Here is a 6283-nt window from a genome sequence, read left to right as displayed (position 1 = left end):
TATTTTTTTTTTTTATTTTTTATATGGAGCAATTCCAGCTCAAATCAGGAATTTTTCTGATACTTTTGTACCCGACCCTCTCCGATTTCAATGAAACTTTGTAGACATGTTATCCTAGGCCTATAAAAGCCATTTTTGTGTATATGGAGCCATTAGTACTCGAAAATAACTTTTGAGAAGGGCGTAAGGTATTTAAATATTTTTGTATTTTGTAATTTAAAAATTACTGTATCTCGAAGCCGTTGCGTCGTATCAAAAAGTGGTCAAAGACAAACTTGTAGCAAATTGGACGGACTTTCTGACAAAAAATACACTGAAATAAAAATACACGTCACATCTATGAGATTTTTTTATTTTTAAGTCTAAAACTTAAATTTAAAGGTGATGTCACGATTTTTCTTCGTTCAAAATTTTTGAGAAAATAGCCTAAAATATAACCAAAAGACTGACGAAATTGCAGGATGGTATGTCTCTCCTAAAAAAATACAAAATTCATTTACAAAAACTGTTTTTTGAAAAGTGGTCTAAACGTCAAAATTTTTGAAAACCGGTAGTGGGAATCGATTCTCCAGACAATTTTACATAAAAGTCTCCATATTGACCATTGTCCGATGTCCAATCCTTGGGAAGGTACAGCGGTTTTAAAAACGAAAATGTTGAAAAAACGGGATTTTTGGTGGTTTTTGGCAATTTCTATATGACTGACTTGGTTTTTCAGTCTCGTAAATATTTTTACCGAAAAGCTCGTCTCATTTCCCATAAGTTTTTTCTTTGTTGATACGACCCTTCGTTGCTAAGAAATTGCCATGCAAAGGTTTAAAAACAGGAAAATTGTTTTTTTTAAGTCCCACCCAAACAACACACCATTTTCTAATGTCGATATCTCAGCAACTAATGGTCCGATTTTCAATGTTAAAATATGAAACATTCGGGAAATTTTCCGATCTTTTCGAAAAAAATATTTTCAAATTTTTTAAACCAAGACTAACATTTTAAAAGGGCGTTTTATTGAATGTTTGGCCCATTTAAAATGTTAGTCTTGGTTTAAAAAAAATGAAAATATTTTTTTCGAAAAGATCGGAAAATTTCCCGAATGTTTCATATTTTAACATTGAAAATCGGACCATTAGTTGCTGAGATATCGACATTAGAAAATGGTGTGTTGTTTGGGTGGGGCTTAGAAAACATCAATTTTCCTGTTTTTAAACCTTTGCATGGCAATATCTCAGCAACGAATGGTCGTATCAAGAAAGTTTAAAAATGCAAAATACAGAAAATTTTCTTAGCTTTTCAAAAATATTTTTTTCAAAAGTGGGCAAACATGTGCACTAATTTTGAAAAATTAAAAACTTCGACTATTTTCAAAAAAGTAGCCTAAAAATGGATTTGACTTGAAAACAGTGCACTTTATCAAAATTTCACTCAAGTACTTTTTGATTGCAAATTTAATTTTACATCGAAAACTGAAGTTGAAAAATTTTGCGACCATTTTTTCGATTTTTTGAAAAAAATCAGTATTGATTCAAAAATTCAGAACTCGCTCAAAGATTTATTGCACAACCTGAAAATTTCTGAAAAGTTGGCATTTGATGTCCTCTAAAACATATCAAAAACAAATAAAAATAGTGTTTTTTTTTTTTGCAAATCAAGTTTTAGTGACAAAAAGTTAAATAAAAAATCACCAAAATTTTTTTTACCGTGTATCATTTTTTTCAGTGTAGTACATATCCATACCTACAACTTTGCCGAAGACACCAAATCGATCAAAAAATTCCTTCAAAAGATACAGATTTTTGAATTTTCACATATCATTTTTGTATGGACAGCTACCACATTTGTATGGAAAATTGTATGGACAAACTAATGATGCAAAATGGCTTCTTTGGGCATACCGAAGGCACCAAAAAAGTTTCAGTTGGATTAAAAAATACAAAATTCGAATGACCGAAATCTGAGAGAACTGCTCAGGGGTCAACTTTGGCAACTTCAACATTTCCTATATTTTAAGTAAAATAAAGTAAGCAGACTATGCCCCTACGCATTTTTTTACCATTTAAATGATAATGGTGCCATTTTATAGCAGAAAATCTGAAAAACAAGCAAAAATTTAAAAAGTTACTGTAAAAACATGAAAAAATTAGATAGAGAAAATGTAATAATAGGAGGTGGTAGAATAGGCCAAATACTAAAAAAAAAACAAACATACTAAAAATGAAACAAACAAAACATAGAACAAGAAAAGTAAAATTTTTCGTAGAACAAACTTTGCTCAAAATGACCTCTTGAACAAGCAACCTGCGCTCACTAACATTCCCGTCCCTTAAAATCGAGATCTACAAACTGACATGGCGGGCGCCGTTGGTGGCCAATGACTGTTACCTATTCGCAACTGATCTAGTTTTAGCAATCATGGTGTTTTATCTTTTCAGCGCATTCATACATGCTGTTGATGAGGGAAACACCACTAGATCACCGAAGCCAATGATCGGTCGTGCTGAAAGGATATTACGGTTCTGTTCAGCAACGAAGGGGCAACCATGGGTGGTCTCTCATGCTCGTGCTCATGCTCAACAATCAAGCCTAGTTTCGAGTAGGAATCTCGCAATCGAGAACGCAAAGGCAATGCTGTAGAGCGAATAATTTTATTTGATTTTTGACATGGTACAGACTGGCATCTACGGAATTGATTATTAGTTTGATGACCCAAAATTGAACAATTTGGAATTGGATCGGGTTTTCGATTGGAAGTTGAAATGGTAGATTTTCACGTTTTCCACGACATAATAATAAAATGAAAGAACAAACGGTCAAAACTAGTTAGTTATTTGTCCTTTTTAACGATCCGTTCAGACATAAACGCTGGTTCGACTCGGTACGGTCGAAAATAGTTTATTTTCTACGAAGGCAAATTTGCCAAATTCATGCGTGCCAAACCGTGACCATGTGGCATCTTTTGCCAAGAAAGTCACAAAGTACGTACCGGCGATATCCATTTCCATATTTCGCCCCCAAAACTTGCAAGACCTCATCCATAAAAGTCGATTCCATCAAGCTGGCTCCTCTTACTGGCTGAGGCTCTGCGTGTTTATGACCGACGAATAATGTTATTTTTTTCTTTATGCTTCCTCTGCTCTGTGTGTGCGTGTGTATTTGTTAGTAAGTTTGTGTGTTTCCCCCTGTCAACCCCAACCCCAAAGCCCCCGGTTTGTTGAGGAGAAGACCACGGGCACGCAAGCCAGCAGGTCGTCGTCGGTGGGTGTTACGCCCTTCTGCTTCACCCTCACACGATATCGAAGAGTTTCGTGTGTTTTTTTTTTTGCGTGAGGCCCGCGCCGTGAGCGGTCTTCACGGCCACCGATCAGGCAGACACAGCCGGTGTTCCTCCCGGGGAGGAAAAATCGATTTTCCCCCCAAATTTAAGTTTGTGTGAGCGAGGCAAAAGGTTACTTACTTCGACTGGTCGATGAGCGAGGACGGAACCGACCTTCTCCAGGTGGTTTTTCACGGGGAAATTCGATTTGTGTTTTCTTCTTCTTCTGGTTTTATGTTGAACACGCTTTTCCTAACCATTTATGCTGTAAATTTCGAGAAATTGAGTAACTTCTCACTGATGACAGAGTGACGACGCCCCCTCGGGGAGGAACTGCAGCAGATTCACGGGGCGCGGTGGTCACAATGATGTCATCACTCTAAAATAACACACTGCAGAAAGAAACCCATTAAAAACAACAAATTCATCGCAGAGAGCGAGGAAACAAACACAAATAAACAAGAGCTATTAATAACAAAGTTTAAAAAAGTGACACTTTGTGCTAAACTTCAAAGACAGTTTACACTATGCGATGACATTTGCCTAGTGTCACAGTGACACAAAAATCTTAAAACTAAAAAAAACTCGGGAGTTTCTTCCTGCCGCAACACTTTTTTTTCCGGAATAACGGGTTCTGCTCGGAGGTTGTGGCCAACATCGAATTCCGACCGATTCTCTTGCCCTTCTCTTTGGGTTTCTGTTTCTCTCTCACAAACGCATACACACTTGTACACAAACACACATAAAAGGTTGGGTGCGGCGCTTTCGAGCAATCTTTTTCAAAAAACCGATTTTCGCACTAAAAACCACTTAAATCCACCCAATTGAACCACTAAATCGCTAACCGGAAGTTGGCGGAACCCCGGAACACCGAGACGGTTCCCGGAAAAGGCCGGGATGTCCGGTAAAAAAAGTAACTCACTTTGCGCAACGACGACGGACGACGAACCGTTCGGCCATACTTTTCACCAGCGAATGAAGTGCTAACGTCGAATCGATGTCGGACGGACGGGCTGTCGGAGTTCGAGTTCGAAATAAAACCGTGCGGAAGTGTTTGTGATGCAGGGCGATGGCACGAACACTTTTGAAGCAGGGTGTTGAAGGTGTGGTGGTGGGGTTGCTAGTTAAATGCTTAATTTTGCCGAAAATAAGTTTTCGGGTTTTCAAAAATCAAATTAAATTGTTATGGCCTATCTACTAGAGAGCCTATATGCTATCTACAGCATATTGCCTTGGCGTTCTCAATTGCGAGATTTCTACTCTAAACTAGGTGTCGTAAGGCTTGATTGTTGAGGCAATTGCAAACCTCTTTTTAACACCTATGCTTCCATCCACCCCGGGATTCAAACTGACGACCTTTGGATTGTCCAACTGCCTACCAGCGACTCCACCGAGGCAGAACCCAGGGAGACGACTCCTACACCTGGATTGAGCTAACGACCTAACACTCTAGGTTAGACTGGGGCCAACATTTACTTCCCCGTCCGACGGAAAGCGTGGTCAGATAAATCTCGTCTTATAAAATGCCACCGGGACCGTCTGGGATCGAACCCAAGCCAACTGGGTGAGAGGCACCTACACCACGGTTCCCGGGTTTTACTAACATTCAAAAATAAAATAAAATCGCTTACAATAGACGAATCCAGTTTGAAATGGTCGCTAGGTGGCCAATGGTGTTAGAAATGACAGCTTCCATGTATTTGAATATGGGAGCTCAGGAAAACTCAATTTTTAAGCAATAAAATGATTATTTATGATAAAAGTATTGATTGATTAGGTGCACAAAATGTGTCTAGAATATTTTAAAAACAAAAACTGTTCGAAAAATTTGCAATCTAGATAAGTACACCATTCGATTCAGCAGGAATTTTGGGCACCAAAAATATATAGTTTTCATATGTTAAGTATTTTATTTTAAAAGAAAATTAACAAAAAGTATGAAAATCGAGACATTTAGTATGGGAGCTGTCAAATCTCTCACCATCAAAAAGCAGCGTTGAGCTTTCGCTGGATTTGTCTATTTGTTCAGAAGTTTGTCATAAAGTAAAATTTCAATCAAAATGTTACAATAAATACAAAATAGATTCTGTTAAAAACATCTTTTTTTCAATTGTAGATTATCTGACAGCACTGCCTCTCTCACACACACACCATTTAATTGAATGTGTATGTCACGTTTGTCACACACACAGCCGTAGGAATTTATGTTTTCGAACAATCAAGAAGAGAGCGAGCGAAAAGAGAGTATGTTTTTTGATGTTGAGAGATTTTCACGCAAGCATGCATATGCACTCATGTTTTGCCTCTGTGTGGTGGGGGTGGTAAACAAAAGGGAGACATCGTGCTGCTCACTTGAAGGAGGATCAACGTTGTGAAATTTTCTTGCACCGATGGTGACGTTGTACTAAAATTGGAAGAATAATAAAATCCCGGGAGGATGCATTTCATAATAGCTAGGGTCTCCCAAAATTAAGCCATTCAAATATTTCAAGTAAAACAATGTAAATGGACTAATGTCGAAGTGTAAACAAAGAGTCTACACTCAAAGTCAGAAGTATCCCTCAAAAGGGTACTTTCAATCCTCATTAAGGATACTTTCTATCCTTTTTTAAAGTTCACCCGGCGTCACCCTTTCAAAAGGGTATGTCAAATTCAGTACATTTTCGATACCCTTTTCACAGACAACAGACGTAGCGGCTAGAACAAAATAATTTGAAATTCGTGTGTAAAAACATGGCAGCCGCATCCATCTGTTAGCCTATTGCCACTCTCTAAAGCAGCCATGATGGTTTTCTGAGAAGGTGTGTTTGAAAATGCATCACCCAGAAATATTTAAAAAATATATTATTTCAATTTTTCGAAATAAATGTAAACAGGTAAAGATTATGTTTTTATGCTATAGTAAATCTACTTTAATTGTTAATTAACACGATTTACGAGCACATAGATGTTTTTTTTTTTCATGTAATTATC

At 37.5% G+C, this 6283-nt stretch overlaps 1 protein-coding gene across 8 annotated transcripts in view; it reads right to left on the bottom strand.

Moving 5' to 3' along the window:
* Positions 1–4294, bottom strand: part of LOC6040457 (neuroglian) — a 113078-nt gene extending 108784 nt beyond the window's left edge. For 6 of the 8 annotated variants that reach the window (XM_038254987.1, XM_038255010.1, XM_038255004.1 and 3 more), the window contains exons 1-2: positions 4233–4294; positions 3452–3575 (exon numbers count right to left, since the gene is read on the bottom strand). The gene's annotated coding sequence lies outside the window, so the exon portion shown is untranslated. Of the gene's footprint in view, positions 1–3451; positions 3703–4155 lie in introns of all 8 variants that reach the window. The other 2 variants (XM_038254999.1, XM_038254992.1) reach the window with 2 other exon arrangements.
* Positions 4295–6283: the final 1989 nt, after the last annotated feature.

The sequence above is a fragment of the Culex quinquefasciatus genome, chromosome 1 (genome assembly GCF_015732765.1).
Source record: "Culex quinquefasciatus strain JHB chromosome 1, VPISU_Cqui_1.0_pri_paternal, whole genome shotgun sequence".
Lineage (NCBI taxonomy): Eukaryota > Metazoa > Arthropoda > Insecta > Diptera > Culicidae > Culex > Culex quinquefasciatus.
Note: the sequence above shows the minus strand (reverse complement) of the source record. Positions and strands in the feature narration are given on the sequence as shown.